Consider the following 11,132-nt stretch of genomic DNA (forward strand, 5'->3'; position numbering starts at 1 on the left):
AACTCCAGGTAAGCTCTGTAGTGAAGCTGACGGAGGACAAGGGCCTCCACGTCCCTCCTGTGGGCTAGCGACACTCTGATCCCAAAACCAGACAAGACGCAAACTGCAAAGAACACCAAAGGCCAATCTTAACTGAACATAGATTCAAAAATCCTCGACAAAATACTAGCAAACAAAAAGCAATCATCAAAAACCAAGAAAAAAAAAGATCATACATCAAGACCAGGAAGGACTCACCCCAGGAGCACAAAGATATTTCCACATCCACAAATCAATAAATGTAATCTATTACATAAACTAAAGCAAGGACAAAAATCTCAAGATCATGTCAAGGGATGAAAAAAAAAAAAGAGCCCTTGACAAAATCCAGTATTCATTCACTATAACAACCTTGAGGGAAACAGGTGTAAAAGGACCCCGTCTCAGTCTGATGAAAGCTATTTATGGCAATCCAAAGGCGTGAAAGCTTTCCCTCAGAACTCAGGAACAACGCAACGGTGTCTGGATCATCATTCCCGTTCAACATGGTCCGCAAAACATCAGCCAGAGCAATCAGGCAAGAGGAAGAATAAGGGAGATAAGGAGGGGCAGGGATGCAGCTCGGTGGCCAAGCACCTGCCTCACAAGCACAAGGCTTTCAATTCAGTCCCCAGTACCCGGAACAAAAAGGCAGGAAGAAGCCAGATTATCACAATTTGCAGATGACTGGGTCCTTTACATTGAAGGCCCCCAAAACCACCAAATAACTCCTAAAATTATCAATCACATGTAGCAATGTGATGGGATATAAAATTAGCACACAAAACTCAGTAGCATTATTGTACATGAATCACAAACCCATGAAGAAATAAATTGGGAAAAAATGAAATCCACAGTGACAGCCAGGAAATATCAAACACTTAGGATTTCAACTAACCACAGAAGTGAAAGACTTCCACATTATTCTGAATCTCATTTCACTGATTTTTATATTTGAAGATAGCCATACAGATAAATTTGATTCCATGTGTATTTTACTATAATAAAAACAAACTTGCCGTATGCTATTAAGGAGAACAGTAGCTCTTTACTGAGGTGTAAACTACCAGTGACACGACTCAGAAAGAAAATCGACAGCAGTGTGTGACAAAATCAGTCTAAGGAGCAGACACCTCAGGCTGTCACAGGACACGTCATTATGCTCTGTAAAGAGCTGTGAAGCCGGGGAATAAATAATCCCAAATCAGTGAGCTGAGCGAAGATGCTCCTGTCTGCACATCACAAAGGAATTTTAATTACCCTACTGGGAGAACACCCCAGGCTCCTCCCTCCCGGAGCCGCCCTGCAGAAGACAAGGCTGGGACGGGAGCCCAGAGGGAGGGGCCCCTCTGCTCCGCCCTGCTCTTCAGGCGAAGGGGAGAGCGCCTGCGGATCCCACTTTCTCCTCCTCGCCCCGGGATAGAAGGGGCCAGCCCCTGACGGAGCCCACTCACCTTCGTGCTCGCCTGAGTCAGCGCTGGCCCTGTCTCCCGGAGACACCCCCACGGGTGTCCCCTCAGCCTCCTCGGTCCCTTCTCCTGCGGCCCACCGCCGCCTCCCTCCAGGCCAGCAGCCCTATCCCCTCCTGCCGCCATGCACCTTGTGACACCATCGTGCTCCGTGGGTCTCCGAGGCTCGCTGGTCTGCAGGAGCTCTGGGTGTCCTCCAGACGCAGCCCCTGCTGTTAGCCCCCATCAGAGGACTGCTGTGCCCAGAGCGCCGCCCTTTCCTGCACACGCGCGATGGAAGGCCTCAGTACTGTTTTATGGTAAGTTTTTTATGACACAGGGTATTCACACACGTGGATCAGGGGCCATGTGACGTTTGGTTCTTCTGCACCCTGGCTGGGGTCACTCGGGATAATCAGCGAGCCCCTCCCCACACCATCAGCCCTGCTTCTCCTAAGCAAATTCTCCTTCCTTCACCCACTGCTGTCAGGGTCCGCCCCTGCTGGCCCAGGGGTGACCCCAGCCACACAGTGGCTCTGACCTGGATCACACCTCCATCATTTCTCCAGCCGGCCATCAGGAAGGCAGTGCACGGGCAGAGGGCACCCTGAGAACGTGTTTCCCGGTCACGGATGTGAAGCCTCCACTTCAGGCCCCAGGCCCCAGGGAGCGCGGTTCCCTCCCCTGACAGGAGCTCTCCGGGTGAGTTAATGCTCCTGGGCTTCCCCACCAGGTCGGTGCTGGAACCCGTCCTCTTTGCAGCTGTGTCAGGGCTCTACCAGGTGTCCATCGTGGGCAGTGTGGGCATCGTGCTGGTCTCCTGCGAGGAGGTGCATCTGCACACGCCGTGCGCTTCTTCCTCGCCAACTTCTTCCGGGATGCAGCCTGTACTGCGAGCATTGTCCCCAACTCCTGGTCAGCCTCTGTGGACTTCGGAACACCATCATCTATCCGGGTGCATGGGCCACTTCTACATCTCCCACTGGCTGGGCACCACCGAGTGCATCCTCCTGGCCGTCATGTCCCATGACCACTACGCCACTGTGTACAGATGCCTGCACCCGTGGCTCTGCGCAGGCCTGACCTGTGCCTCCTGGCTCAGTGGTCTCAGCCACTTCTGTGAGATGCCCCACATCATGCAGCTGGCCTGCGTGGATAGCAGCCTGAAGGAGCTGGAGATGTGCCTGGCCAGCTTTGTCTTTGTGGTGCTACCCCGGGGCTGATCCTCCCGTCCTAGGGCAGCAGCACCAGGGCCGTGCCGAGCATGAGGTCGGCCGCGCTCAGGGGAAAGGCCTTCAGCACCTGCTCGTCCCGCATGACCGTGGTGGCCCTGTGCTCCGGGAGCATCTTCTTCGTGATCTGCAGCTGGCCAAGAGCAGGTCCCATGAGCAGGGTGAGTTCGTGGTGCTCTCCCACGCGGTGGTCAGGCCCACACTGAAGCCGCTCAACCTCACCCTAAGGGACAGGGACTTGAGGGGGCAATCGAGCGCCTGGGGAGGTGGGGGCTAGAGAGCAGCAGAGACATTGGCCACTGCCCAGGGGATGAGCCGGGCTGGACTCCAACAGTGGTTCTGAGTGGCAGGACCTCAGTGGGGCGTCCAGGGGAGCCCGGGGAGCTGGGTACCGGGGCACATGCAGCAGGATGGCCCAGGCACAGGGGTACACTTCGCTTTCACGACTCATCCTTCACCCAAACCTCAGCTGGAGTTTCCATAGCTGTGTATGTCACACGTGGGTTATTGCCATTTGTTAACACTGCCGCGTCCGTGGGATGTGTGTGTGTCTGTGTGTGTGTGTGTGTGTATGTTAATTTTGTATAACTTTCTCAATTTTTATAGTAGTTCCTGCCATGCAGTGTGCCTGAGCTGTGGGAAGCATTTTACATTTCTCCAATGTGCCAGTGAGTCCGTGAGATAGACATTCACCACATTCACGGCCCTGCAGAGATCAGGTAACTGCAGGAGCAGTCAGCACTGGGCTGAGACTGAAGTCCACATCTGTCTGTAGATGTGGTACGTTTTTACCCAGCCCCGGGGTGTAGTAGGAAACACCTATTCTGTCCCAGGTCGGCACAGAACTCCCGAAAGCCTGCACCTGCTGGGGGAGGGTGGTGTGTGGGATGGAGCCCTGGAACCTGCGGTCTGAACCGAGCTTGCATAGGAGGGACTGAGCAGACCGGACTTCCAGGAGACACAGTTGCTGCTGGGAAAACCCAGACATTTGGTGCTGAGCGGCTTGGGTCAGAGACGGTGGCCGGAGCGGAGCCGAGCTGCACCCTCAGTGGCAGGAGGGCTCTGGTCACACGCTGCTTATCTGCGGGTCCTCAGCCCTGGCGTGGGTCCTGCAGGCAGCTCTGGACCCCCTTCTGGGACACGGGAGGCGGTGTCTGTCCATACCTCTGATCTCGGCTTGCCCTTCTGTTACAGCCGTGCACACACTGACTGGCACTAAAGGAAACTACTTCAGCACACAGCACCCTCCTGAGAGATACAGTGAGTTCATGGGCTGTCACTGGCTGATTTAAAGCTCAAAGCAGTCTGACAAAGCTGAGGATGTTGACCGTGTCGAGAAGAGAAGTCCTGGTTGGAGAGAAAGTGGTGCTGTGCTCATCCCTGAGCCCAGCGCTTCTGGAATCATCTCCTTGCTACATTGTGCGTGCTTTTCTTCAGGACACCTCCCCCACCCAAAGTGCACTCTCCGAAAACACTTCCGCTTTCCTGACAGCACATTCCTCAGTGTCACGCTGGCTCCCAGAGGGCTTTTTTGTCAGTACCAGCAGCTGTCCTGAGACCTGGATTTGGATAACCCTGCAAATGCAGAGTTGGGGCCAATGAACACTCAGCCCAGAGCCTGTGAAGCTCCTCCCTAGCAGCGTGCAGGTGTAATGGCTGCAGAGCTTCTGTGTGTGGAGGATGTGGGGCCAACAGGAGTGGGAATCTCCCACACGTGCGTGTGATTGCTGTAAAATAAGAGCAGCATCAAAAGCTGATGAAATCAAATACTGATCCAAGTTCAGCCAAAATGCCGATCCGTTCACACACCCTCCCCAGCCCAGATCTGGAATGCTTTTTTATTCATGTTGGGGTGGGTGAGGAGTGAGTTGGCAGTTCTATCCCCATTACTAACACAGAGGACAACTCCGCACATCAGCGGCCCAGGCACACGTGGGGCCGTGCACCTGGATGGCTCCCACGCCTGTCACAGCAGGGCACGAGTCAGGCACCATCGTAGCCCCAGTTTGCAGCTGAGGAAACCGAGGCCCACGTGGCAGTGTTGGCTGCCAGAGGCCCATTCGGGGCTCAGCGCTGTGCGCTCCCTGAGTGTTTTCTCCATGAAAACGCCGAGGTTCACACTGACATGGTCTTGGGAACGACCCGGAGTCACTGCGGACCCTGACAGCTGTTGGAGGCCCTGGCTCCGCCGAGGTGTGTGGACAAGTGGGCGGCGTGTTCGGTTTGTGTTTCCATCTGGACTGTGCGTAGGTGTCTTCCTCTCATTGCAGTATTTCCCACCATGACCCCCGAATGCCGATTATTGGCACGAGTGTTGCAGCTCCTCCCTCTGTCTTAGACGCGTTCCCCTGGTGTCATCAGGGGAGGGGACAGGGGTGGGGCGGCCACCCCACAGAACTCGCCTTCAGAAGGAGGAAGCCTGGGGCCTGCTCACCTCCGCACCGCACCTCCTGACTCCTCTGACCCACCCGGCTCCCAATCGCCTCACCACCCACACAGCGCTGCAGTCTCGGCCCCGGGTACAGAGTTCTCTGTCTGTGCACGGCAAGGGGCCTCTGCTCCCCCTGAGCTCCTGGGCAGGTAGACAGCACCACCCTTACCCACCACGGTTCCGCATGGAGGACATGATGCGCCCCGTGGCAGTGGGTCTGGATTTGGAGAACCAGACTGATGACCAACCTTCGCCAACACCCGTGGGGCTGATGAAACCCTTAGGATCCACAAGGAGGTAGACATCAGTCTTCCATTTGAATGCTTTAATCAAGAGAAAAATTCCAAAGACGTAGACAGGTTCAGGGAATCTACCAAGGGCATTATGGTAACTGAATGAAGGCCAGAGAAAACACAAGGGATACTGCAGGACTTCGCCCAAACCAGTGGCAATTGGGACCCCAGGGCACAGAGGGGAGGAGAACAGTCTCAGACATGAAACTGGAAGGCTGTGCAGGCAGAGACGCCAACAGGGTGCAGTCTGCCAGCTGCAGCAGTCCCAGGACAGAAGGAGAAGAGGCACCCTTGATGGCTCCTGGCACCCTTCCTGTCTCTTGCCATCGTCTGGACCCAGTCACAGCCACCTGCGATGCTGCCGGTCCACGCAGGGGCACACAGCACATGGACAGGGTTGGTGCTGCTGGTGTGGTCACTGATCAGCGAGCTCCCCGGCAGGGTGGACCCCGGTCAAGTCCTCACAGACGCGTTGCAGTGGGAATGCCTTGGCCCTGGCAGTGTCCACAGGTGGAGCACCAGTCCCAGATGGAGAGTGAGCCCGGGAGTCTACGCTGACCAGGCCCAGAGCAACCAGGTGGTACGTGTAGTCAGTGGTAGGGTCCCAGAGCTGCGGGGTATGGGAACCCCTGACACAGACAGGCTGACAGGGCCCAGGACAGAGTGTGACAGACACTGGCCCCAGGCAGGGAGCCTGGAGTGGAGCTCAGAAGAGGACACCTTGTGCCTGAACTGGAAAGACAGAGGTGGGAAGCAGGGACTCAGGCCCTGCACCCAGGTGACCGGGACAGGAGCGGCTCGTGCAACACCTTCACAGGGTGTGGCTTAAACGTAGGATGAATGCTTAGAGTAAATATCTATGGTAGTGAGAGACACAAGTCTATCAATATCAGTCCTCCTCAGAATCCTCCGCTTGCCTTGAACACCCTTGTCCCACCTCTGCTGCCCTTTCCGGAGCAGTTGTGGAAGTCCTCTTTTGTGTCTTTTGCCGCACTTTCTTAGGGGCCTCCATGTCCATAATCCATTCAGCCATTCAGCTCTCATGGTCACTTTGACTTTGGGAAAGGAGCAGAATCCACACAGTGCCAGGTCTGGTGAATAAGGTGGATGAGGTTACGACATCGTTCAAGGCTGGCGGCATCGTCCAGCCTTTCCGCTGGACGGCACTCGGCTCTGGCATTCACTGTATTCTTGACCAAACCTGACGAAGGCGCTCAAGAAAGAGGGCTTGCAGAACTCCTTCAGAAAGCAGCCAGAGTGCCAAATGTTTTCCAAGTGTGCGGGAGGATTTGAAAGGTTCATGGCAATGTGCATTTACTGTAACAAATTTTACAGTAAATCTTTGCTCTATACTTTGATCCCGCCTTGTACCTTGTGAGGTTATTCACAGAAATACAAATAGTCTCCTGTCCTGAGATGATGTCTTGGCCTGTTGTTTTATAGTTTTCTTCCTTAGGCTTAGATTTTCAATCTGTTCTTTCTCATGTGTGTGTGTGTGTGTGTGTGTGTGTGAGAGAGAGAGAGAGAGAGAGAGAGAGAGAGAGAGAGAGAGGGAGAGAGAGGAAGAGCATGAGAGGCAGGGAAATAGAGAAAAGAGGAGGCACAGATGTTATACCATATTTCCCTAAGACTTACAGGATAGCCCCTTAACAGTATCACTATTTGTAGTTTCATTACTACCTAGAAGTTATATCTCTATCATATTCACAATTTCATAGAAACACAAGTTCCTGGGGAATGTCAGTTCTATCGTCAGGAAATTCGCTCCCTCACACCCATGTGTATCATGGGCAGTAGCTCTGGATGTAAAACTCATCTTGTCCTCTAACAGAGAACAACATCTGCCTTTGTTCTGTTTTTCGAACTTAGATGTTTCATGGCTAGGACTGTGTTTTCCTCCCCCAAGTGAAGTCGCAAGCTCCCTTCCTGCCCACCCAGAGCAGCCTTCTGCTGGGACACACATCAGCGTGAAATGCACTCTGCTTTCCAGGGCAAGAGAAACAGCCCTGGGGCACTGACTCTTGTCCTCTGCACAGGCCACCCTGGCCCGCTGTGCGCCTGGCCCCTCGCTTCACACCAAGCGTCCCCATGCAGCCCTCTCTCTGCTTGCAAGGAAAGCGCTGAAACCAGACTCCTAGGCTGCTGGGAGAGGTAAAGTGCTGGGAGTTGGGAAGGTACACAACACAGCACAGGGCCCCAAAACCCAGCACATGTTAGAAGAACCCAAGCCACACTAGAAATCATGTCCAGTGTGCTACTCATGAAACCATTGAGTGACTACCCTTGCACTGGAACTGATATTCCTCAAAAGTTCCTGAATCTATGAGATTGTAAATAAGGTAAAGATATGGTTTTTAGGTAGCAATGAAACTACAAAGAGAGATATTGTGTTGGGACTGTTGCCTGAGTTGCATATTCTCTGAGGTCTTTATCTCCTCAGAAGAGATGTCCAGCTTTCTTCACAGACTATGGTGACTGACCTACAGCCAGGCCACAACGCTACAACAGGGACGGGAGCTCCCTGACTTCAAGGAGATAAAGCCACACAGATTGAGAGGTGCCGCCACCACAGGAGGTGGGCACCAGAATAAACATGTCAAAACTCTAAACAGACCAGGGGAAAGCAACCCAAAGGCTCTACAAGGGCTACATGAGCATGACTGAGCATAACTGTTAAACACAGTGAGCAAAAATTCATTAACTGTCACTAACCCTTCACCTGCAAGAGCATGAACCAAGATGGAGCTGCCTCAGCTTCCACTGAGGCCCTGGAAAGGTGGCTGCATTCTTTCTCCGATCACGTGGTAACATACAACATATGACATATGACACACACAGTCCCATTCTCACACCTACTGCCCATGGTTCCTTAATTCATGATCCCAAAATATGATTACATTTGAGCCAGTCAAAGAAGAGGAGGAGGGAAAGAAGGCAGAGGAGGAGCAGGAGGTGGAGGAGGAGGGAAAGGAGGCAGAGGAGGAGGAGGAGGAGGAGAATGCGTCTCCACATGTGCAGAAAGACCATTGATCCCTATCAAACAAGATAATTACACTTTCTTTGTCCGTTCATCTTTTGATGGACACAGGATTTACAATTTGGCAGTTATAAATGTGCTGCTGTAAACATGGGTGCGCATATTTTACTGTGGTATTGTACTTTTAACTCTTCTGGGGAGAGCAGAACAGGTGGATCCAATGGGGCCTCTAGTTTTAGTTCTCTGAGGAATCCGCATACTGATTTCCACACTGACTTTACCACTCTACACTCCTACCGGCGATGGAGACGCATTCTTCTTCCACAGTCTGACCAGCATTTGCTGTTGGTTGATTTCCTGAAGACGGCCATTCTTCCTGGAGGGAGATGGAACCTCAGTGTTGTTTAGTGTGCATTAGAAGAATGACCAGTGATGAGAGTATTTTTTCATAGATTTATTTGCTGTTTGTACTTCTTCACCTAAGAATTGTCTATTCATTTAAGATGCCCATTTTTGGATTGAGTCTTTAAATTTGGGAGGTTTGATTGTTTCTTTCTTTCTTTGTTTGTTTTTGGTACCAGGGATCAGACTCAGGAGCTTGAGTGTGCAAGGAAGGCACAGTGCTGCTGAGCTAAATCCCTGGCTTGATTTTTTGTTTTTTAGTTCTTTATATACTCTCAGTGTTAGTCTTTTGAGGAATAGCTGGTAAGCATTTTTAACTACTTTGTGGGTTGTCTCGTCTCTCTGCCTGTGGTTTCTATTGCTGTGAAAAAGCTTTTCAAATTGATATAATCTCAGTTGTTGATTATTTGTAATATTTCCTTGTGATCAGGGTTTTGTTCATGAAGTCTATGCCTACACCCATATCAAGACTTCTACCCATTCTGTCTTCCAGCAGATTTAGGGTTTCTATTTTAATATTTAGATCTCAGTGTGTGGAAAGCCAGTTTTCCCAGCACCACTTATTAAAGAGCCCATCTTTCTCTCAGTGAATATGTTTGGCTTCTTGTCCAAGATAAGGTGGCTGAGTGTGTCTGGGGTTATTTCTGTATCTTCTGTTCTGTTCCACTGGTTCCCAGGTCTGTTTCTTTGCCAGTACCATGCTGTCTTTATCATGATAGCTTTGAGGACTGTGATGCCTCCTACCTTGCCCTTGTTGCCCAGAATTGTTTGTGCTATTCTAGGTCTCTTCTGTTTCCAAATGAATTTTAGGATTGTTTTCTCTAATTCTCTGAGGTGTACTGTTGGTATTTTGATTGGGATTGCATTAAATCTGTATAACAATTTTAGAAGTATGGCCATTTTCATTATATGGCTCTACTTATCCAAGAACAGGGAATATCGTTCCATTTTCTGACATCCTTTTTGATCTCCTTTTTCTTCAATCTCTCTCCCACCTTCTTTGTAGGAATTGAAATTGCATCAAATCCCAGGGCCATGTAAGGTCTGGATTGTCAACCCTCTTCACTCACAAATTCCTTGGAAGAACAAAAAACAAGTTAAAGAACAACAACCAAAAAAATCTTAGTATTTTACTGGACAGAATGAATAAAAATGTTTAAAGTCACATTTGCATGAAAGAGTTTACCTATGGTTAAAACTTTATTCACTAGAATCAAGCCTTAGTAATAGCAAAGCAAACCTTCATCAGAGTTCCCCGAACCTCCTTTTAAAATTATTTACGTAAGCCATGCCCTAGATGTCAAAGACTTTGACATTTAAAGCAAATCAAATTGAAGTCATTTCCTCCCCTAAGAGAATGAAGCACTGCGACAGTCATATAAATCTCAGGGAGAACAACCTGGCGTCTTCAGGCCCAGGCCCAGGTCTCCTCCTCCTCCTGCAGGGCACACAGACAAACCACAGCCTCCCTGCACTTCCCCCTCAGGGTGGTGAACCTTATCTCAGGTCTGAACCGCAGGGAAGCTTTGCTCCGGATCTGGGATTAGCTGGGCTTGAGCCGCCTGCGCCCAAGCTCGGGCTCCGAGGAAGGGCGCCGCCTAGGGGTGCAACGCAGACGCGACTCTCAGGCCAGGCAACCCGGCTGCCAGTCAACACCGCCTCGGCCTCCTGCGCTTATTGGAAAAATTAGGCCGGGAGCTGTGCGTGAGGGAACTGGGAAAATAAGAGAAAAGTAAACGTCAAACAGATAGAATTAAATAATAAAGCGGTAATTAACATATTTCCAAAGGGAAAGTGAGATAAATTCTATAGAAATAGAATCTCCTTACCAAAAATTGCTAAACGTCGACTAAGACTGATCAAGAAAGAGAGATAAAGACAAAATTTCTCAGTATCAGTAAAGCAAGGATATAAATTTGTACCACACGGACATTAAAAGGATAAACAACAATTACTGCAAATAACTGTACAGCATGCAGAAATTCTAAAATACCGGTGAATACAAAAATTTCTCAAAGCAAACCAACTACCATGATCAAGCACATGCCTGAACAATCCTATAAATAATAATACAAGTCATTTTACCCAAAAGCCTTCCACAAATCTCCAAGCCCAGAATACTTCACTACCCAATTGTACTAAATATTTAAATAAGAACTAATATCAGTTCTACCTGAATTTTTTGTAGCATGTGGGAGAGCAAACATATTCTGATTCAGTTTGTGATACATGACCAGAATATGAAGATCCCACATCAACAGAACAAAGTAGAAAACCTAAACAAAATTTCTCATTAATGCTTTTTAAAAATTCTCAATAAAGTAGCAGCAT

At 50.4% G+C, this 11,132-nt stretch overlaps 1 pseudogene; it reads left to right on the forward strand.

Annotated features, from left to right (window-relative positions):
• The first annotated feature begins 1,760 nt into the window (after nt 1–1,760).
• Nucleotides 1,761–5,430, forward strand: LOC104858625 (annotated as a pseudogene).
• Nucleotides 5,431–11,132: the final 5,702 nt, after the last annotated feature.

Source organism: Fukomys damarensis, unplaced genomic scaffold (assembly GCF_012274545.1).
Source record: "Fukomys damarensis isolate Sample0158 unplaced genomic scaffold, DMR_v1.0_HiC HiC_scaffold_3, whole genome shotgun sequence".
In the NCBI taxonomy this organism is placed as follows: Eukaryota; Metazoa; Chordata; class Mammalia; order Rodentia; family Bathyergidae; genus Fukomys; species Fukomys damarensis.